A 23,993-nucleotide genomic window follows, 5' to 3' on the forward strand; every position below is an offset into this window, starting at 1 on the left:
TTACTGCAGATAGTGACTGCAGCCATGAAATTAAAAAACACTTACTCCTTGGAAGGAAAGTTATGACCAACCTAGACAGCATATTAAAAAGCAGAGACATTGCTTTGTCCATCTAGTCAAGGCTATGATTTTTCCAATAGTCGTGTATAGATGTGAGAGTTGGACTGTAAAGAAAGCCGAGCACAGAAGAATTGATGTTTTTGAACTGTGGTGTTAGAGAAGACTCTTGAGAGTTTCTTGAACTGCAAAGAGATCAAACCAGTCCATCCTAAGGGAAATCAGTCCTGAATATTCATTGGAAGGACTGATGTTGAAGCTGAAACTCCAATCCTTTGGCCACCTGATGCAAAGAACTGACTCATTGGAAAAGACCCTGATGCTGGGAAAGATTGAAGGTGGGAGGAGGAGGTGACGACAGAAGATGAGATGGTTGGATGGCATCACCGACTCAATGGACATGAGTTTGAGCAAGCTCCAGGAGTTGGTGATGGACAGGCAGGCCTGGCATGCTGCAGTCCATGGGCTCGCAAAGAGTTGGACACAACTGAGCAACTGAGCTGAACTGAACTGCCATTAGTTTCCTGCTGGGCTGATCCCAGACCAGGCACATGCCATGCCACCTAGTAAAGGACAATCAGGATGTGGTAAAAATCTGAACACAGTGGGTGTGTTGTCCAAGTACCCAGTCATGAACATACAGAGGAAGAGAGAGAAAAGGCGTACAATAAAGAAAGCTAAAAAAAAGAGACAGAGTGGAAAAAGAAAAAGAGAATGACATGAGCCATGAAACTGTTGTTGTTACTGTTTAGTTGGCTAAGTCAAAGCCCCTCTTTGTGACAGTATGGATGGTAGCCTGACAGGTTTCTCTGTCCATGGGATTCTCCAGGCAAGAATACTGGAGTGGGCTGCCATTTCCTTTTCCAGTGAATCTTCCTGGATCTGAGATCCAACCCGTATCTCCTGCACTGTCAGGCAGATTCTTTACCACTGCCCTACCTGGGAAGCCTGATCCATGAGACGAAGAAAAGAAACCGGCACCAACTCTTCCTGAACAATCACAGGAGCCACACTTAGCTCACAGTGAGTGTCACAACTGTGCTGGGAGGAGCTCCAGGTGGGCAAGAGGACGCTGAGCTCAGCTACCCCAGGAGCACATCAGGGTCACATCTCCTAATAACACATGACAACAGCAGGAAGACTTTTCCACACCAGGGCTGTAAAATTCTCTTGTCCCCACAGAGCTGGGTGGGAAGGGAAGAGAAGCCGGCAGATGAGGACTGAACCCCGGGAGGGCCCCAGACAAGAGGGGTGACAGGGACTCAGAGATCCTCCCTGGAGAGACCCATGTACACCATACACTGGGCACTGCAGCCCTGGTATGACCCTGGGAGGTCACGACCCCACAGCTGCTGTGAACCCAGGCGGACCCGCAGGAGGCCTGGGAACCTGACTCCTCTCCTGAGACACGCACCCACTCCTGGTACTGGAACAGGCTGAGAGGGTGGCCAGATGCTGCCCAGGACTCGGCCAGTTTACTGGGCAGCCCATGTGCCCCCCGACCCACAAATGCCCCCTCAGCACCTCTGGATCCAGTTCACTCTCCCTGGGGCAAGGGCCACCCATGCTGGGCAGAGTAGGCAGTGAGGGGTACAGATCTGGCTCAGACCAGTAGGATGTCTGGATGGGCCAGGGTGGCCATCGGCTATCAGAGAGGGGCCTGAGGAGCAGTGTTCTGGAAATATCTTTCTCCATTTCCCTCTGAGTAAAGTCCTTTAAAAGCCTATGTGACAAGGACCCTCTGCCCCACTGACTCTCTGACTTGTCTTCAGCTCCTGTCTCCCCACCTCACTAAACTCCACCCACATCAGCAGACTTGCTGGCCCTTAAATGTTCCATGAATACCCTTCCTTCCTGGAATGAGTGTTTTCTGTTCCAGAGAAATGCAGGGAGCCACTGTCTCTATTTTCAAGGCTGTTTGGTACAAATGAAAAGTTGTGTGGGGTGAACAGGTAGTTTGTGTCTCTGCCTAACAGAAGTACAGAAATGGGAAAGATTGTGCAGAATTTGGGAGAATGGCATTGAAATACGTATAATATCATATATGAAATGAGTCACCAGTCCAGGTTCGATGCACGATACTGGATGCTTGGGGCTGGTGCACTGGGACGACCCAGAGGGATGGTATGGGGAGGGAGGAGGGAGGAGGGTTCAGGATGGGGAACACATGTATACCTGTGGCAGATTCATTTCAATATTTGGCAAAACCAATACAATATTGTAAAGTTTAAAAATAAAATAAAATTTTTTAAAAAAAAGATTGTGCAGAATTATCTCAACAGACATTTACCCATTTCTAACAGTTAAATTCTCCTGATTTCATTCACAGTCTCATTCTACATGAGAGTAATGGCTCAAGACATTTCTCATTTCAGTTATTGACATTTGTTGATAAAACAATGTCTTTCTAAAGAATGTTCAGTAAAGTTCTGTGGAATGACCACTAAATAAACTCAAAATATGTAAGGATTCATCAAAATGCTGAGCATGAGCAGACAAATAAGAAATTACAAAAATGACTAAGATGTGCTGCTTGTTATACAGGAAGCAAAATATAATACTGGATTTTTTAAATCATATTTTTAGCTTACCAAGATACTTAGGCTATGCTTCAAAAGAAGTGTACAACCTGTAGATTGAAGTTTATATGTCTTTGTAAATAAACAAACACACACATTTGTCAAGTAAAATCACAATGTAAATGCACCAAAGGAAGTGTTTTTGAGTGGGTAAACACAGCTGATCATCATTCCCTATCCTGTCCCTTTTCTATCTAAATATTCTGTCATATATCTCTATTATTTCAATCATCAGGAAAAAGAGTATTCTTACTTTGAAGTCTATGCTGTTTCATAAACAGTTTATTTTTAAAAGGAAAGGCATGGTTTCAGAAAGTTCAGACACTTTATTTAAACTTCTCTTTCAGGCACAAAAATTTTCTTAACCACCCTAGAAGTAAGAAGTTATCGAAGAACCACAGGGAGAGCTGAGAGTCAATATTATTCAGAGAATGGATGCTCAGGGTGACTGACACCACTGGAAGACAAAGAGATATATTCATTTATGAAATCTGGCCTCATTATAACATAGTTTTATAATTAATATAATCATTTTCCCCTGATGTGAAAAGAATTAAACATTAAACATGTTCATTAGTCCCTGAAAGAATAGTGGACTATATGCACTGTGCACTTTGTGTTTCCTGGCTCCCTGGGCTCTGAGAGGAGGTACACCAGGCACAGGGATTAGGGGCACAAAGTAGTGAATTTATTCACCACAATGTCAACTGTGGGAATTTTACTGATGGGCTGTCCTGGGCCCCAATCTCATTTCTGTTGATCAAGGATGGAGCCCTGGAGGAAACTTCTGGTTTGAGGTCTGCAGGAAGTACCCGGCTGACTCCTATGCTGGAAGACTCCTATACTGGACTGTCTTTCTTTTCAGTCCTGAAAAGAGGACTGACTTAAGGACTGACTGAAGCTTTTAAAAAGCTTAGTTCCCCTGCTCACCTGTCTACTACCAAAAAAAAACAAAACAAAAACAAAAAACTGTGTGTGTGAAACAGTCACTTACATTAGAAATTCATAATATCTTATATTTCTGTTGAGGCCATCAATTGCTGTCATGTCATCCGGACTCAGTTCAAACCCAAACACCTGGAAGGAAGGAACAATCACATTAACCTCTCCAGGAAGGAGCCGGCCTCCTCCAGGGCAATGGAGGACTTTCCAGCTGGATGGAGACAAGAAGAGTCAGGAAGACGTGTCTGTCCTCAGCTTCCAGGAGAACAGTCTGGCCCCCTCTGATGAATTCTCACCTCTTCTTTCCACACCTTCTCCTACTCTGTCCACCTCACAAACATTACAGTGCATCAGTCCCTTATCTTTCTGAGTGAATCACTTGTGACAGAAAACAAACTAAAATTTGCTTTTTCCAAACACACTGCTTTAGAGACTCCTGACTCGATACTGAACCTGAGCTGACATTAGACTGATTGCCTCTCCTCAACATGCCCTAAGGGTGACAGCGTTCAGCTGAAGCAGTGTGGGAAGGAGGCTCCCCTTGAAAGCCTGTTCAGAAATCTGATATGAAACTTACTCATTATCTAATATAATAAATCTAACAAAACCTATATGTCAATGTCTTAGTGGAGAAGACCCCTGTGTTGGGAAAATGTCCTGGAGAAGAAAATAGCAACCCATTCCAGCATTCTTGCTTGGAGAATCACATGGACAGAGGAGCCGGGTGGGCTACAGTCCATGGGGTTACAAAGAGTTGGACACAACTAAAGCAACTAACACTTTAGTGTAAACAGTTATGAATGAAAAGTGTTTAAAATATTAAAGAACACAAATTATTAAAAATTCACATCACAGTCATGAAAAGAAAAGCTTAATTTTCTAAAGAAATACATTTTCCAGAGTGATCTAGTGATTCAGTGCAGCATGAACCAAAGCCTAAAACACATAATCTTTTGTGGAAATCAGTAAAGTAATACTAAATTTTAAATAAAAGAACAGCAGTCAAGAGCAGTCAAGATATCCTCAAAGACAAATGTACCATTCTAAGGAAGAACACTTACTTTCCATTTTAAAAACACAGAACAGAAAACTGAATAGTTAAATACAAGAGAAGGGCCACAAATGTACTTATGGACACTTATTATATAACAGAGTTGATAATAAAAATCAATGAAATACATAGACACTTAGATTTCTATTTAAATAAAGAAACATATAGGCAATTATTTTTATATCATATTAAAAAAATCAGTTTCAGATATATTTTTGAATGAAATTTCAATGGAAACAGAAAAACAATTTTTCAGGGGACCATGCACCTGACCCTTGACATGGCCTGACCTGTAATTTCCAATGGAGACTGAAGTTTGCCAAAAGAAGTGGTGACTTATTTCTGAGCTGAGATAATGACATGGATTTTTTTCCCACTCCCTGGCTTGAAATTACAGCGCTGTCCTGAGATGAAAACCAAGTTAGTTGACCAGATTCTAGCCAAATATATATGAAAAACTACATGGAGAAGTATGCAGGCTCCTCTGACAAGAGTCGTATCCACCTGCTAAAGCAGAACTGCCTAGCTGTACTGAACTGAACAGCAAATGCATGAGAGCCCAGCCAAGAGGACAACAGTTGAGCTGAGTGCAGGTGGAATCTCAAACCATAGAATCAAGAGACACATAGCTGATCTCTGTATTAAATCTTAAAACTGGAGAGAGTTTTCTGTACACCTATGCTTAAGGGTACAGTAATGCTCTGTTTCACAGAAAACAAACGAGAGACACCATGCAAAAGTGGACAAAGTCTTGAGAGGAACTTTACAAAGACAGAAACTCAAGAAGTTTAAACATATGAAGATGAAACCTTATTAGTATTCAGGAAAATGCAAAATAAAACCACTATGGTTTGGAGATGAAAGATTGCTGCCCTAATTTTCGTGCCCCCAAATTCACATGTGGATGGTGTTAGAAATGGAGCCTTTGAGGGGTGATTAGATCATGATGGTGGAGCCTTTGTGATGAGATTTCAACAACATCATAGTCATATAAGAAACTTGGGAGAACTCTCCTGCCCACCTCAACTACATTAAAATACAAGAAGAAGCCTGGAGGAGAGCCCTCACCTGACCAAGAGTGCACCCTGACCTCAGACCTCCAGCTTCAGAAATGTGAGAAGCAAATTTTCATTGTTTCTAAGACACCAAATTTGTGGCATTTTGTTAAAACAGTCCAAATGGCGTAAAATAATCACATAGTGCAATTTCATCCATTGAGAAAGAAGGTAAGAAGACATCATTTGTACAAGGTGATAGGATAAATTGCAGACCTAGCACTGGAACTAAAATCTCTATTTTCTGTCCAAATTCATTTTCTTGGACTTCAAAATCACTGAAGATCGTGACTGCAGCCATGAAATTAAAAGACCCTTGCTCCTTCTAAGAAAAGCTATGACAAAGCTAGGCAGTGTATTAAAAAAAACAGAGGCATTACTTTACTGACAAAGGTCCATATAGTCAAAGCTGTGGTTTTTCCAGCAGCCATGTATGGATGTGAGAGGTAAGCTGAGTGCCGAAGAACTGATGCTTTTGAACTGTGGTGTTGGAGAAGACTCTTGAAAGTTCCTTGGACTGTAAGGAAACTAAACCAGTCAATTGTAAAGGAAATCAGTCCTGAATATTCATTGGAAGGACAGATGCTGAAGGAGAAGCTCCAATACTTTGGCCACCTGATGCAAAGAACTGACTCATTGGAAAAGACCCTGATGCTGGGAAAGATTGAAGGCAGGAGGAAAAGGAGAAGACAGAGGATGAGATGGTTGGATGGCCTCACTGACTCAGTGGACATGAGTTTGAGCAAGCTCCGGGAGTTGGTGATGGACAGGGAAGCCTGGCGTGCTGCAATCCATGAAGTTGCAAAGAGTCATACATGACTGAGTGACTGAACTGAACTGAACTGAACCCTGTACAACCAGGCCACCTCTCCCGTTGCCACAGCAGGAGGAGAAAATCATCAGGAATACACACAAGACATTAATGCACAGGGAAGAACCAGTAAATCATAGTGACTCAAGGAAAGTCATGAGAGACAGACAAAGAATGACCCTTTGGAATGAAGGATATTCCTTAGGAGCCCTCTACCCATAACCCGACTCATCACATGTATGTTCTCTTTGAATCGTTTTTTGTTGTAACTCTTGGCCAGAACCACAACCCCACATTGTATCTGATAGTGAAGGACAACCAAAGCTGGAGTTCGCTTGTGCTTTTTGGCAATGGCACAAAGAACCGGGTCCTCCAAGAGAATGGGGTGGTTCACATTCACCCTAGAAAGAAATTCAGAAATCCAGAGGAGCTGAGACTAAGTATTCAGTCTGTGAGTAGTTTTCCCAGACATATTAAGTAGGTGTCCTCTATACCAGTGCTTCACAAAGTGTGGTCCATGGACCAGCATCATCAGTATCACCTGGGATTTTGTTAGAAATACAAATTTCATGGCTTAGCTGAAGACAAACTGAATCAGCATCTCAACTGTGTCACCTCCCATTCTGTGTTTACAAAACTCTGCAGGTATTTGGATGCATTATTGATCTGAGACCAGGATTGCTAAAGTTGTGGGTTTTTTCTTTAATTCTCAGAGGTTGTTTTTCTTCTATAATCAAGGGCATGAACAGAGAAACAGAAGGGAAAGACCAGGGATTTTTTCTAAATTTCACTTTCCTGCTGCTCTGCTGCTGCTGCTGCTGCTGGTAAGTTGTTTCAGTCGTGTCTGACTCTGCGACCCCATAGATGGCAGCCCACCAGGCTCCCCCGTCCCTGGGATTCTTTAGGCAAGAACACTGGAGTGGATTGTCATTTCCTTCTCCAATGCATGAAAGTGAAAAGTGAAAGTGAAGTCGTTCACTTGTGTCCGACTCTTTGCGACCCCATGGACTGCGGCCTACCAGGCTCCTCTATCCATGGGATTTTCCAGGCAAGAGTACTGGAGTGGGGTGTCATTGTCTTCTCTGTTCACTTTCCTAAGGTATTAATAAAAAGTAAGTAGTCTCAAAATCAGAGACATTTATTCCCTCATTATTTTTCTTTAGATATTTATAGAAGTGGTTCAAGTTTGTTTTTTTCTATCATAATAGACCTCACAATTGCATATTATTATCCCAATTTTACATGTAAGGTAACTGAGGCTTGGAATTTCTATCTTTAGAAATGTTTTATTAGTTAATAACTACATAAATCATGACATAAGCTTGTGTCTCTGGTTCCAGCTAGGGTATTATATTTAGATTTTATTGCAGACATTTGTTAATGATGAGTTTACAAGCTGTTCAGTTCAATTCAGTTCAGTCGCTCAATCATGTCCAACTCTTTGTGACCCCATGAATCTCAGCTAATACAATGTACAAAGAAATGGCTGGGTGATGGGAAGTTAAAAGAAAAGAAAATATTCCATCCATCCCCTATCTCCCCTTTGCTTATGAGAGTTATCTGAGTACTGTATTTTAAAATATCTCATCAAAAATTGAATTTTAGGGAAACTCCCACTTGTCTTCAATAGGATTCAATATCATTCTTTTACTTCTTGTGATCCCAGCACACCATGGGCTAAAAGAACAATATCATGTGACTTGCAGAAATCCAACAGTTTTCTCTGATTGAGATAAGGGTGACATTCCACCTGTAGAATGTCAACAGAGAAGAGTGTCAGATTATTTGAAAAGGTAATATTAACATGACAGAGGCAGATTAAAAGTTTTAAGTGCCTAAAGGAAAGATTGCAACATTAAATGTAAAATGGAAATATAAACATCTAGAGAGAAGTAGAGAAAAGTGTGTTTATACAGTTAATTTTATGACAGACCATGGATGGGAGAACCAGTCCAGGTTGAATAATAAAAAGGTGTACTCTATATTTGAGTAGATACTCTCAGGTAAATGGTTTCTCTTCTGTTAACATCACCTCGAGCCTTTAACTTCACCCTCTAACCTGGATGACTTTAATCATCTCCAGCACATTTTCTGTTCTGTGCTCTCTGTTGAGACTCATAAAGGCTAAGACACCAAGACTAAGGATTCAGCAATCAGAACCCCACAAAAACACTTAACACTCATCTCAGCTGATTGGTTACTTTATTAATTTACTTCCCATTCAATGTTTTCAAGGCTTCCTTCCTATACACAGTTTGTTCCAGGGCACTCTCCCATCCAATCTTGTCATCCTTTAATCTCAGGGAAACACCTCCTACCTCTAGTTCTAGATTCTATCCAAAATTCAGAAGGATGCCCTCCCCACCTTTTCCATCCAGATTACATAGAGATACTACTTTGGATTCTATTCACACCACCCAGACAGAGACTCTGCTGTCTAGAGTCCTCTGTCCCACAAAGGTCAGATGAACAGGAGGGAAGGACAGACAGACATCTGGCTCCAGTGTAAGAAGGAGGTTCTGAAGAGCAGGAGGGAGAGGAGTCAAGCTGCTCACCTGGTTGCAGACGGGCTTGTACTTGAGCCCCAGCTTGTTCACAATCTACTCCAGCTGCTTGTGGTTGAAGTTGGACACCCCAATGGACTTGGTCAGCCTTGTGTCCTTACACTTCTCCAGGGCCTGGGAGGGAGGGGTGGTGAGCAGTCACTTGGAATGGGCAAGAACAAGAATAAATGTTGAAAAAATCAACAAACATGGTCACCATCAAGAATTAGCATTGAGTATTAAGAGGAAAAAGGGAAGAAAGTCATCACATCAGTTGAAGAATTACTATTTCTGCCTTAAAAAAACAAACAAACAAACAAAGAAGACATATCACGTGGAAGGAAAGAAATGCCTTGTTTTTGCTGTCCAAAATTCTCCATTTCATTCCTCTATGTGAACATTTCAGCAATGGTTTCCTCCCCTCAACCCGAGCATCCCAGCCCTTAGGTTCATGAACTGCTGAGTCTGATGGTCCACAGCCCATTCTCACAGGTGGAAGAAATGAAGGAGGTTTTCCCTCTCCTGGCTCCTCCACTGGTTCTCTCCTCCCTGGACTCACCTCCCACGTGTGACAGAGATCCAACGTATCAAATATCAATTTTCGCTTTCCATCTTTTGGAAATAATTCCTCCCCTGGATGGAACAGAAGCAGGCATATTAGAGATGTGACAAAATAATTTCTCCACGATTAGCCAGGCTGCAAGGCACCAGGAATTAAATTTCCATGAGGTAGGTTTACAAATTTGTACATACTAATATTTGCAATGTGATTTGTGTATGGAGTTGTAAGCAATGTCTACAGGAAGGAGGCTTATTCTATTCTCTTATACTTATTATATGTTACAAAAAATACAATTTTTCTATGTTCTTAAAGGGACTTCCAGTGGCTTCTGTGAATTTTGTCTGTTTCCTGTACTTGCCTCTCTTGAAATGTCTCTGGTCTGAGAATGGCAATAAGTTCCATGCCATAATTTCCAGAATAAAAATTGCGAATGACACCTGGGCTAGATAATCAGGTTTCCTTTTCTCTTCAAGCATCAGATGCCCTAGAGCAGGCATGTGAACCAGCAAGGCTCTTGTTAGGCTGATACGGAATGTGGAAGACCCAGACATGCTCTCAAATATTCATGACCATGAGCCTTGGAATGCCTCCAAAATCATATTTGCCACCAATGGAAATTTTCAGTGAAAATATAGTAATGTTATGATAAGGGATAGAAAAAGGAGACATTTCTGAAGAGTCCTGCAAATCCTCAAATCTCTCTGTGTCTGAGATTTGCAACTACATAGTCCACTAAGCTATTTTGCATCAGATGGCTTGAGTTGATTTCTGTAACTTGAAATCAAGAGTGCAAAGTAAACCTTTCCTTTTTTTTAATTCCTTTTTTTAAATTGAAGGATCAGTGTTTTACAGAATTTTGTTGTTTTCTGTCAAACCTCAACATGAATCAGCCATAGGTAAACATATATCTCCTCCCTTTTCAACCTCCTTCCCATCTCCCTCCAAATCCTACCCCTCTATGTTGATACAGTGCCTCATTTGAGTTTTAAGCAAAACATTCTTAATGACTAAGTGCAGTCTAAAAATCTCATTATAAAGTAGGGCAGGACTGTAGACAATGTCTCCCAATTCCCTATAAAGGTACAAGGTTTAGACTCACCCAAGAGGGAGCACCACCAAATCCTCTCAAGTTAAAAGGATGAAAGACAAGATAAAGTCATCATGTACAATGTAAGGCAGTGTCATGCTCACCACGGCTTCACCAAACTCTTGGTTCATTAAATCCCCAGACACTCAGGAGTCATAACCAGGACTGTGTGCAGAACTCACCTATTTCTACTTCCTCAAGTTTTTCAGGCAGAGACTCTAGATTATTAACTCCTTTGTCTGGGAGGCATGTAACAGATTCGAAGAAACTCGGTAAATAGATGACCACAAATGATTATGTGGGGGATTCTACTCTAATGTAATCATCCCTTCAATCTACTAAGAAAAACCTTAAATCAACCATCCATGCAAGTTGATGCATCTTCTTTTTTTTTAATTTATTTATTTTAGTTGGAGACTAATTACTTTACAAAATTGTAGGGGTTTTTGCCATACACTGATATGAATCATCCATGGGTTTACATGTGTTCCCCATCCTGAGCCCCCATCCCATCCCTCTGGATCATCCCAGTGCACCAGCCCTGAGCACCCTGTCTCATGCATCAAGCCTGGACTGGCGATCTGTTTCATATATGATAATATATATGTTTCAAGGCTATTCTCCCAGATCATCCCACCCTCGCATTCTCCCACAGAGTCCAGAAGACTGTTCTATACATCTGTGTCTCTTTTGCTGTCTCACATACAGGGTCATCGTTACCATCTTTCTAAATTCCATATATATGTGTTAGTATACTGTACTGGTGTTTTTCTCTCTGGCTTACTTCACTCTGTATAATAGGCTCCAGTTTCATCCACCTCATTAGAACTGATTCAAATGTATTCTTTTTAATGGCTGAGTAATACTCCATTGTGTATATGTACCACAGCTTTCTTATCCAGTCGTCTGCTCATGTACATCCAGGTTGCTTCCATGTCCTGGCTATTATAAACAGTGCTGCAGTGAACATTGGGATACATGTGTCTCTTTCAATTCTGGTTTTCTCGGTGTGTATGCCCAGCAGTGGGATTGCTGGGTCATATGGCAGTTCTATTTCCAGTGTTTTTTTTTTTTTTTTTTTAAATTTAAATTTATTTATTTTATTAGAGGCTAATTACTTTACAGTATTGTATTGATTTTGCCATACATCAACATGAATCTGCCACGGATGTACACGTGTTCCCAATCCTGAACCCCCCTCCCACCTCCCTCCCCATACCATCCCTCTGGGTCATCCCAGTGCACCAGCCCCAAGCTTCCTGTATCCTGCATCGAACCTGGACTGGCAATTCACTTCTTATATGATATTATACATGTTTCAATGCCATTCTCCCAAATCATTCCCCCCCCCCCTTACAGAGTCCAAAAGACTGTTCTATACATCTGTGTCTCTTTTGTTGTCTCCCATACAGGGTTGTCGTTACCATCTTTCTAAATTCCATATATATGCGTTAGTATACTGTACTGGTGCTTTTCTTTCTGGCTTACTTCACTCTGTATAATCAGCTTGTTTCATCCACCTCATTAGAACTGATTCAAATGTATTCTTTTTAATGGCTGAGTAATATTCCATTGTGTATATGTACCACAGCTTTCTTATCCATTCATCTGCTGATGGACATCTAGGTTGCTTCCATGTCCTGGCTATTATAAACAGTGCTGTGATGAACATTGGAGTACACATGTCTCTTTCAATTCTGGTTTCCTCGGTGTGTATGTCCAGCAGTGGGATTTCTGGGTTGTATGGCAGTTCTATTTCCAGTTTTTTAAGGAATCTCCACACTGTTCTCCATAGTGGCTGTACTAGTTTGCATTCCCACCAACAGTGGAAGAGGGTTCCCTTTTTTCCACATCCTCTCCAGCATTTATTGCTTGTAGACTTTTGGATCGCAGCCATTCCAACTGGTGTGAAATGGTACCTCATAGTGGTTTTGATTTGCATTTCAATATAAATATCATCACTGATGATGAGTGATGTTGAGCATCTTGTTATGTGTTTGTTAGCCATCTGTATGTCTTCTTTGGAGAAATGTCTATTTAGTTCTTTGGCCCATTTTTTGATTAGGTCATTTTTTTTTCTGGAATTGAGCTGCAGGAGTTGCTTGTATATTTTTGAGATTAGTTGTTTGTCAGTTGCTTCATTTGCTATTATTTTCTCCTATTCTGAAGGCTGTCTTTTCACCTTGCTTATAGTTTCTTTTGTTGTGCAGAAGCTTTTAATTTTAATTAGATCCCATTTGTTTATTTTTGCTCTTATTTCCAATATTCTGGGAGGTGGGTCATAGAGGATCCTGCTGTGATTTATGTCAGAGAGTGTTTTGCCTATGTTCTCCTCTAAGAGTTTTATAGTGTCTGGCCTTACATTTAGATCTTTAATCCATTTTGAGTTTGTTTTTGTGTATGGTGTTAGAAAGTATTCTAGTTTCATTCTTTTACAAGTAGTTGACCAGTTTTCCCAGAACCACTTGTTAAAGAGATTGTCTTTTCTCCATTGTATATTCTTGCCTCCTTTGTCAAAGATAAGGTGTCCATAGGTATGTGGATCTATCTCTGGGCTTTCTATTTTGTTCCATTGATCTATATTACTGTCTTTGTGCCAGTACCATACTGTCTTAATGACTGTAGCTTTGTAGTAGAGCCTGAAGTCAGGCAGGTTGATTCCTCCAGTTCCATTCTTCTATCTCAAGATTTCTTTGGCTATTTGAGGTTTTTTGTATTTCCATACAAATTGTGAAATTATTTCTTCTAGTTCTCTGAAAACTACCTTTGGTAGCTTGATAGGGATTGCACTGAATCTATAGATTGCTTTGGGTAGTACACTCATTTTCACTATATTGATTCTTCTGATCCATGAACACGGTATATTTCTCCATCTATTTGTGTCCTCTTTGATTTATTTCACCAGTGTTTTATAGTTTTCTATATATAGGTCTTTTGTTTCTTTAGGTAGATATATTCCGAAGTATTTTATTCTTTTCATTGCAATGGTAAATGGAATTGTTTCCTTAAATTTTCTTTCTGTTTTCTCATTGCTAGTGTAAAGGAATGCAAGGGATTCCTGTGTATTGATTTTATATCCTGCAACTTTACTATATTCATTGATCAGCTCTAGTAATTTTCTGGTGGAGTCTTTAGGGTTTTCTATGTAGAGGATCAAGTCATCTGCAAACAGTGAGAGTTTTACTTCTTCTTTTCCAATCTGGATTCCTTTTATTTCTTTTTCTGCTCTGATTGCTGTGGCCAAAACTTCCATAACTATGTTGAATAGTAGTGGTGAGAGTGGGCACCCTTATCTTGTTCCTGACTTTAGGGGAAATGCTTCAATTTTTCACCATTGAGGATAGTCTTTCCTGTGGGTTTGTCATATATATCTTTTATTATGTTGAGGTATGTTCCTTCTATCCTGCTTTCTGGAGGGTTTTGTTTTTTTTTTTTTTATCATAAATGGATGTTGAATTGTGTCAAAGGCTTTCTCTACATTTATTGAGAAAATAATATGGTTTATATCTTTCAATTTGTTAATGTGGTGTATTACGTTGATTGATTTGAGGATATTGAAGAATCCTTGCATCCCTGTGATAAAGCCCACTTGGTCATGATGTACGATCTTTTTAATATGTTGTTGGATTCTGTTTACTAGAATTTTGTTAAGGATTTTTGCATCTATGTTCATCAGTGATATTGGCCTGTAGTTTCCTTTTTTGTGGCATCTTTGCCTGGTTTTGGTATTATGGTGATGGTGGCCTCATAGAAAGTGTTTGGAAGCTGACCTTCCTCTTCAATTTTCTGGAAGAGTTTGAGTAGGATAGGTGTTAGCTCTTCTCTGAATTTTTGGTAGAATTCAGCTGTGAAGCCGTCTGGTCCCGGGCTTTTGTTTGCTGGAAGATTTCTTATTACAGTTTCAATTTCCATGCTTGTGATGGCTCTGTTAAGATTTTCTATTTCTTTCTGGTTCAGTTTTGGAAAGTTGTGCTTTTCTAAGAATTTGTCCATTTCTTCTAAATTTTCCATTTTATTAGCGTATAGTTGCGATAGTAGTCTCTTATGATCCTTTGTATTTCTGTGCTATCTTTTTTTATTTCTCCATTTTCATCTCTAATTTTTCTGATTTGATTCTTCTCCCTTTGTGTCTTGATGAGTCTGACTAATGGTTTGTCAATTTTATTTATCGTCTCAAAGAACTAGCTTTTAACTTTGTTGATTTTTGCTATGGTCTCTTTTGTTTCTTTTGCATTTCTGCCCTAATTTTTAAGATTTCTTTCCTTCTACTAACCCTGGGGTTCTTCATTTCTTCCTTTTCTAGTTGCTTTAAGTGTAGAGTTAGGTTATTTATTTGACTTTTTTCTTGTTTCCTGAGGTAAGCCTTTATTGCTATGAACCTTTCCCTTAGCACTGTTTTTACAGTGTCCCATAGGTTTTGGGTTGTTGTGTTTTCATTTTCATTCATTTCTATACATATTTTGATTTCTTCTGTGATTTGTTGGTTATTCAGAAGTGTGTTGTTTAGCCTCCATGTGTTGGAATTTTTAATAGGTTTTTTTTTTTTTTTTCACTGTAATTGATATCTAACCTTACTGCATTGTGGTCAGAAAAGATGCTTGGAATAATTTCAATATTTTTGAATTTACCAAGGCTAGATTTATGGCCCAGGATGTGATCTATCCTGGAGAAGGTTCCGTGTGCACTTGAGAAAAAGGTGAAATTCATTGTTTTGGGGTGAAATGTCCTATAGATATCAATTAGGTCTAGCTGGTCCATTGTGTCATTTAAAGTTTGTGTTTCCTTGTTAATTTTCTGTTTAGTTGATCTATCCATAGATGTGAGTGGGGTATTAAAGTGCCCTACTATTATTGTGTTATTGTTAATTTCCCCTTTCATACTTGTTTGTATTTGCCTTACATATTGTGGTGCTCCTATGTTGAGTGCATATATATTTATAATTGTTTTATCTTCTTCTTGGATTCATCATTTGAGCATTATGTAGTGTCCTTCTTTGTCTCTTTTCACAGCCTTTATTTAAAGTTTATTTTATCTGATATGAGTATTGCTACTCCTCCTTTTTTTTTTTTTTTTTTTTGATCTCCATTTGCATGAAGTATATTTTTCCAGCCCTTCACTTTCAGTCTGTATGCGTCCCTTGTTTTGAGGTAGGTGTCTTGTAGACAGCATATATAGGGGTCTTGTTTTTTTATCCATTCAGCCAGTCTTTGTCTTTTGCTTGGGGCATTCAACCCATTTACTTTTAAGGTAATTATTGATAAGTATGGTCCTGTTGTCATTTACTTTGGTGTTTTGGGTTTGAGTTTATACATGCTTTCTGTTTTTCCTGTCTAGAGAAAACCCTTTGGCATTTGTTGAAGAGCTGGTTTGGTGGTGCTGAATTCTCTCAGCCTTCGCTTGTCTGTAAAGCTTTTGATTTCTCCTTCATATCTGAATAAGATCCTTGCTGGGTACAGTAACCTGGGTTGTAGGTTTTTCTCTCTCATCACTTTAAGTATGTCCTGCCATTCCCTTCTGGCCTGAAGAGTTTCTATTGAAAGATCAGCTGTTATCTTTATGAGAATCCCCTTATGTGTTATTTGTTGTTTTTCCCTTACTGTTTTAATATTTGTTCTTTGTGTTTGATCTTTGTTAACTTGATTAATATGTGTCTTGGGGTGTTTCACCTTGGGTTTATCATGTTTGGGACTCTCTGGGTTTCTTGGACTTGTGTGACTATTTCCTTTTCCATTTTAGGGAAGTTTTTGACTATTATCTCCTCTAGTATTTTCTCATGGCCTTTCTTTTTGTCTTCTTCTTCTAGGACTCCTATGATTTGAATGTTGGGGCGTTTCACATTGTCCCAGAGGTCTCTGAGGTTGTCCTCATTTCTTTTTTTTCTTTTTTCTTCTCTTCTTCATTTATTTCTACCATTCTATCTTCTACCTCACTTATCCTATCTTCTGCCTCCATTATTCTACTGTTGGTTCTCTCCAGAGTGGTTTTGATCTCACTTATTGCATTATTTTTTAATTAAATGACTCTTTTTTATTTCTTCTGGGTCCTTGTTAAACATTTCTTGTATCTTATCAATCCTTGTCTCCAGGCTATTTATCTGTAACTCCTTTTTGTTTTCAAGATTTTGGATCATTTTTATTATCATTATTCTGAAGTCTTTTTCAGGTAGACTCCCTATCTCCTCCTCTTTTGTTTGGTCTGGTGGGCATTTATCATGTTCCTTTACCTGTTGATTATTTCTCTGCCTTTTCATCTTGTTTAGATTGCTGTGTTTGGGGTGGCCTTTCTGTATTCTGGCAGTTTGTGGTTCCTCTTTATTGTGGTGGTTCCTCCCTGTTGGTGGGCTTAGACGAGTGGCTTGTCAATGTTTTCTGGTTAGGGAAGCTTGCATCGGTGTGCTGGTGGGTAGAGCTGGATTTATTCTCTCTGGAGTGCAATGCAGTGTCCAGTAGTGAGTTTTGAGGTGCCTATGGGTTTGGTGTGACTCTGGGCAGCCTGTATATTGTATATCAGGGCTATATTCCTGCATTGCTGGAGAATTTGCATGGTATGTCTTGTTCTGGAACTTATTGGCTCTTGGATGGTGCTTGGTTTCAGTGTAGGTATGAAGGCTTTTGGATGAGTTCTTATCAATTAATGTTCTCTAAAGTCGGGAGTTCTCTGGTGTTCTCAGGATTTGGGCTTAAGACTCCTGCCTCTGGTTTTCAGTCTTATTCTTACAGTAGCCTCAAGACTTCTCCATCCAAACAGCACTTATAATAAAGCTTCTAGGTTAATGGTGAAAAGATTCTCCACAGTGAAGGACACCCAGAGGTTCACAGAGTTACATGGAGAAGAAAAGAGGAAGGAGGGAGATAGCAGTGACCAGGAGGAAAAGAGGGGGAATCAAAAGGGGAGAGAGCAATCTAGCTAGTAAACAATTCCCTATGTGCTCTCCATAGTCTGGAACCCTCAGAGAGGTTCATGGAGTTACATAGAGAAGAGAAGAGGGAGGAAAGAAATAGAGGTGAGCAAGAGGAGAAAAGGGGGAATCAAAAGGAGAGAGATAGATCTAGGCAGTGCTCAGTTCCTTAAGTGTTCTCCACAGCCTGGAACACCCACAAAGATTCACAGAGTTGGCTTGAGAAGAGAAGGGGGAGGGAGGAGATAGAGGTCACCTGAGGGAGAAAAAGGAGAGTCAAAGGGGGAGAGAGTAATCAAGCCAGTAAACACACTCCTAAGTAAAAATGGGTACTTAAGATTGGACTCTTAAATGTACAAAATTGATAACAAATACTATAAAGCAAAGATTAAAAATCTAGAGTTGAGGTTAGACTCTCAAAAATACAATATTAAAAATAAACAAACAAAATAACAAAAAGTATAAGAAATATATATGAAGTTTGCTTTAAAAATAGGGTCTTTTTTTGCAAGGAACAGTAGGTTCTAAAAATGAAAATTAAAGGAGTAATAGAGGAGTTAAAAAAAGAAAAATAATTTTTAAAAATTAAAAAAAAATGATAATAGTAAAAATATATCTAGGAATTTCTCTGGTGCCGTTGCAGGCAGTGTGGGGTCAGTTCAGTTTCAGATAGTTCCTTGTTCCAGCTTATACTTTTCAAGATCTATCAGATCAGATCAGATCAGGTCAGTCGCTTAGTCGTGTCCGACTCTTTGCCACCCCCATGAATCGCAGCTCGCCAGGCCTCCCTGTCCCTCACCAACTCCTGGAGTTCACTCAGACTCACGTCCATCGAGTCAGTGATGCCATCCAGCCATCTCATCCTCTGTCGTCCCCTTCTCCTCCTGCCCCCAATCCCTCCCAGCATCAGAGTCTTTTCCAATGAGTCAACTCTTCGCATGAGGTGGCCAAAGTACTGGAGTTTCAGCTTTAGCATCATTCCTTCCAAAGAAATCCCAGGGCTGATCTCCTTCAGAATGGACTGGTTGGATCTCCTTGCAGTCCAAGGGACTCTCAAGAGTCTTCTCCAATGCCACAGTTCAAAAGCATCAATTCTTCGGTGCTCAGCCTTCTTCACAGTCCAACTCTCACATCCATACATGACCACAGGAAAAACCATAGCCTTGACTAGATGGACCTTTGTTGACAAAGTAATGTCTCTGCTTTTGAATCAAGATCTATAGGCCCCTTCTAATGTAGTAGGTGTTAAACTACAGGGATTTTAATCTGTTGCACCTGTCACTTCCAAAGCAGTTCTCTGTTTATTTGGCTTCTCCTGTTTTGCAGGTGTCTTCAGTGTCTACTTTCTGCCCTGACACAAGGGGGCACAGGCGGTCTCTTGTTTAGGCTCACTTGTTCAGTCGTGCTGTTGGGAGGGGGGAGCACTGCAAACAAATACTACTGGCGTTTGTGGGGAGTGTTCACAGTGTCTCGGCCACACTGGCTTTGTCCAGGCTCATGGTGTGTGTGCTTTCCCAGACTACACTGCTCAGGCTTCAGGTTGCTTTGCAGGGAGTGGGCCCTGGGTTGCATGCACTTCCCACGTCTAAGCCGCTCCGGTTCAGATTCTCGGGTACTCCACAAAAGCGCAGACTCAGTTGGGCCTGCATTTTGTCCCGTTTCCCTGTCTGAGCAGCTCAGGCGACCAGGTGCGTGGGGAGTGCACTCTCCTTAGGTGCGGTGCATCTTATCACCTCTCTGGTCCTAGCCACTCCGGTTTCCAGCTGCACCCATCTCCCATGTGCCTTGTGTCTCTTCTGGGGAGCTGATCTCTGGCTGCAACCCTCCCGGTGGATGTCAACCGTCCAGAATCTCAGGAAGTCTTTGGTTAGAAACTGGAAGCCTGTTTGCATTTTGGTAGGGGGTGCCCTTTCTGGGGCCGAGTTTGCCCTTCTCCAGCTCTGGCTGGTGCCCGCCTGGCCCCTGCCTCCAGCGGGGGATGGGCCAGTCCACAGCCGACTAGCTCTTCTCTGATATTGGCTCAGTCCTTTGTTCTGTGAACAGCCTGGCAGTGCCTTAGGTTAGGGCTTTTTGTAGGATAGTTCTCTCTTTCTCTTTTTTTTTTTCTCTCTCACTCTGGCTATCCCACAGTTTAGGTTGCTCTCTCATGTTAGCTCCCTCAGATTGCCCAGTCCTTACCCTAAGCAATGCCACCTGCTCCTCTCCGTTCACACCCCCCCCACCCCTACCCCACCCACCCCACCCCACCCCTGCTTGCTGGTGGTGGATGAAAGCGTTTGGGGTACTTCTCTGCTGAGAGTTGCCTTTAGGCACATAATCTGTGGGTTTTATTTATTTGTTTTTCTTCCTGGTTATGTTGCCCTCCAAGAGTCAAAAACTTCCCCCAGACCTGCTGGTAAGAGGGTTTCCTGGTGTTTGGAAACCTCTCCTCTATTAAGTCTCCCTTCCTGGGATGGATCTCCATCGCTAACTCTTTTGTCTCTCTTATCTTTTATTTTTTGTCCTACCTCCTTTCGAAGACAATGGGAGGCTTTTCTGGGTGCCTGATGTCCTCTGCCAGCGTTCAGAAGTTGTTTTGTGGAGTTTGCTCAGCGTTCAAATGTCCTTTCAATGAATTTGTGGGGGAGAAAGTGGTCTCCCCTTCCTATTCATCTGCCATCTTAGGACCGCCCCCTCCTGACACACATTCTAACACAAGATATAACATTGATCTGATCACACAAATTTCCAACCTTTGCAGCCAGTGGATAATGAATAATATAGAGATCAACATAGTCCAGTTGAGGAGTTTTCAGTGACTTTTCCAAGGCTGGTCTGACCAATTCTGATTGAAGGAAAGTACACCGAAGCTGCAAATAGTAAAGAATGGAAATTTTATTAAAAATTCTTAGTAAATTTTCATTTGGTCTTACCTTTTGGCTTCTGATATTACTTCCTTGACCAATGATGGTAATGTGCCAATTCTTAAACACTGAACACCAAGGATTTCTAATACCTTAAGAATATACCAAGAAGCATAGTTCACCAATCAACTGCTCACCAAACAAATGATCCTATATATAAAACAGTCCCCTGAGCACATTCACTAGCACACATGTTCACACACACAACACACAACACATTTGAAGTGTAGAATGTATCATCTCTCTTCACAGTGCCATCTGCAATCTTGCTTCGAATGGCCTGGCCAATGTGCTCTTCATTTTTGTACACATGAGCATAGTCAATATAGCGAATTTGGTGACTTCAAGAGCTTCACTCTTAGGAACATACATAAGCAACAAAGGTAGAAGTTGAATATCCACATGATTAAGAGATTGCTAGCACAAGCTTTGATCTTCCAAAGAATCAACATTTCTCCATGTCTTTGATTAGATATGTATGTGTGGTGCTGAACCCTGGACAGTTTACCTGAATGTTCCTGGTCAGATTTTATTTTATTTTTTATTTATTTATTTTTATATACACACCCAGTAACCCTTACATCCCTAATGATCCATGATCGATCACTGGCATCAGAGGACCCTAAGCCAACCTCCAGGTTCAGTGGACCCAAATAACTCAGCATAAAGTTGTGGTCATGAATATGGTTTATACTATAAGATAGTTGAAGCAAAATCAACAAAGGTATAAGGTACATGGTAAAGACATTAAATTACAAGAGATAGACACAGGGAGTCAGGTCTGTTGCAATCCATAGGATCACAAAGAGTCGGACATGACTTAGTGACTGAAAAGCAATAATAACAAAAAGCATCAAGAAACAAGGTGAAAGCTTCTAAGACCACTGTCTACTACTGAAGCTACATGGAATACACCAAATATAAACTGTATCTATTCAAGGTGTACCAAGTGATGTTCTCATATAAGGATCCATTGTTTTTATGATCACCAAAATCAAGCTATTTAGCAGATCCCTCATTTCACTTACCTTACTTTAGGGGGTTTGTAAGAAGACTTCACATCTACTCTCTACAAAATCTCAGGGTATCACCCATTATTTTTAATTATTGTCATGGTGCTGTCCATCAGGTTACCAACTTATTCATCTCATCATTCAAGTTCTAGACTGTTGACCAATATTTTTCCATTTGTCGCAGATTTATCTCCAGCTTCTGGTCTTCATTTCTCTACTCTTTGTTTCTATAAGTTCCACTATTTTAGATTTCACCTACAAAAAGACTCCCCTGGTGTTTCAGACGGTAAAGCGTCTACCTACAATGTGGGAGAACCGGGTTAGATCCCTGGGTCAAGAAGATCTCCTGGAGAAGGAAATGGCAACACACTCATGTATCTTGCCTGGAAAATTCCATGGACAGAAGAGCCTGGTAAGCTACAGTCCATGGGGTCCCAGTGAGTCAGACACGACTGAGCGACTTCACTTTCACTTTTCACAAAGAGATCATGTAGTATTTGTCTTTTTATTTCTGGCTTACTTCACTTAGCTAAAGATCTCTCAGTTCACCTGTGTGGTTTCAAATGGCAGGACTAACGGTTTAAATGCTGAGTAATATTCCATTTATTTTACATGTGTAGAATCTTTTCTATTACAAGGAGTTAGATAATTGGTGTAACCACCCTCTGTTGGGTTCAGTCCTGGTCTTTCTTAAACATTCTGGCATTCGGAGAATGTACTGAGGAATGGACTAGTGCTTCAGTACTAACCTGGACACTTTACTCCCTGCACCCTACTTTGCACTAAAAAGTCCTGTCTTCTCTTTCCAAAATGTCTCTGAATATTTCCTTCTAATTTCCAAATGAAAAAACTGAGATGCAAAGTTTCAGGATCAGACCTTGTCACTACTACATTCTCTAAAGACAAGATAGACAGCAAACTTTCTGGCTTCAGGTCTAGAGACTTGTCTGCTAGGCCCTTTTTTGTCCAAGCACTGAAAACTACACTTTAATAAAAAGACATTACAACACCCAAGGGATACATTACACAACATGGCCTGTAAGATGGTAGCTTATCCCCTCAAATGCCACTATTTTTTGCATTAGAAGTTTCCAAGCAGCAACCGAAGTACAAGGCAAAACACAGCTGGGGTGTCTTGCCTGGCACCTACCAGGTACCCCACGGTAGAGAAGCAATTCTCTACAATTAGTTCCTATTCACCTCATCCTTAGGACTTTCCACCTCAAATACTTCTCTGGGTCATGCTTTTTTGGAAGGAAGAAGAGTTCTGGAATAAAACATACAGAGAAACCTGGCCATTGCAAAAGCCCTCAAAGCAAAGCAGTTGACAGTCAGTGATCTGGACAGCCAAGTCTCACCTCTTCTGCCAAGCTGGGAAAGAGGTGGAAACTGGAGGGGAACCCAGGGTAATCTCCGGTGAGCACAGCCTCAGACCCTGATGCAGAGTGAAGACTGGGTGCTCTCTCCCCTTTCACAGGGCATGGTTCTAGCCTGATTAGTGGAACCATGTGACCCTTCCAGAGTCACCCAGGAACCCAATGCTTGACAACCCAAGTCCCTTCTGCTCATGTTACATCCACTACTATTTATACCTCAACCCCAAATCACCTCTGTTACCTCTTTAGTTTCAGCGCTGCCAAATCCCAGGAAAGGAATGAAGTAGCTGTCACTTAGCTTCACTGTCTGGCCTCTAGGATACATTGCTTGTTTCTCATCTGATAAGCAGACTGATGTTTTCTTCTGCCTTCACAGGTTACAAATAACAGGAAGTTAACACCCCAGTTGACTGTCCAATGTTAGCAGATACATTGGAGGAGGAGAAGGATTAAACCAGTGCCCATAGAGTAAGAAAAGAATTGAAGCCAGTTACATTTTTTTTATCAGAAAGAAAAACTTAACTTATATAAAGATGAAATGTGCCAAACAATTATTGACCAAACTTTACACAGAAACCTCCACACACCAGTCATTTCACTTTTCTAATTATGAAGCCCACTTTTGATCAAACATCAGTTGAATCAACTACTTCATAGTACAGAAAGACACACTAGTCACACAATTTAAAAGTGTTGATTATTACTGCTACTGCTAAGTCACTTTAGTCATGTCCGACTCTGTGCGACCCCATAAACGGCAGCCCACCAGGCTCCCCCATCCCTGGGATTCTCCAGGCAAGAACACTGGAGTGGGTTGCCATTTCCTTCTCCAATGCATGAAAGTGAAAAGTGAAAGTGAAGTCGCTCAGTCGTGTCCGACTCTTAGCGACCACATGGACTGTGGCCTACCAGGCTCCTCTGTCTATGGGATTTTCCAGGCAAGAGTACTGGAGTGGGGTGCCATTGCCTTCTCCATTGATTATTAAGCACTTTCCAAAATGTAATCTCTTAGTAGAAAATCAAAATGTGAAACAAACCAAATTTGCCTTTTAAATTTTCCAGCAGCAAAATTATTTTGCTTTACACACCTATGGTGGTAGAGGTACAGTCAGTAAG

The 23,993-nt window shown here is 40.8% G+C and overlaps 1 pseudogene; it reads right to left on the reverse strand.

The window, feature by feature from the left end:
- Positions 1-6,510: 6,510 nt before the first annotated feature.
- Positions 6,511-23,627, reverse strand: LOC102397189 (annotated as a pseudogene).
- Between the last annotated feature and the right edge of the window lie 366 nt (positions 23,628-23,993).

Source organism: Bubalus bubalis, chromosome 14 (genome assembly GCF_019923935.1).
Source record: "Bubalus bubalis isolate 160015118507 breed Murrah chromosome 14, NDDB_SH_1, whole genome shotgun sequence".
In the NCBI taxonomy this organism is placed as follows: Eukaryota; Metazoa; Chordata; class Mammalia; order Artiodactyla; family Bovidae; genus Bubalus; species Bubalus bubalis.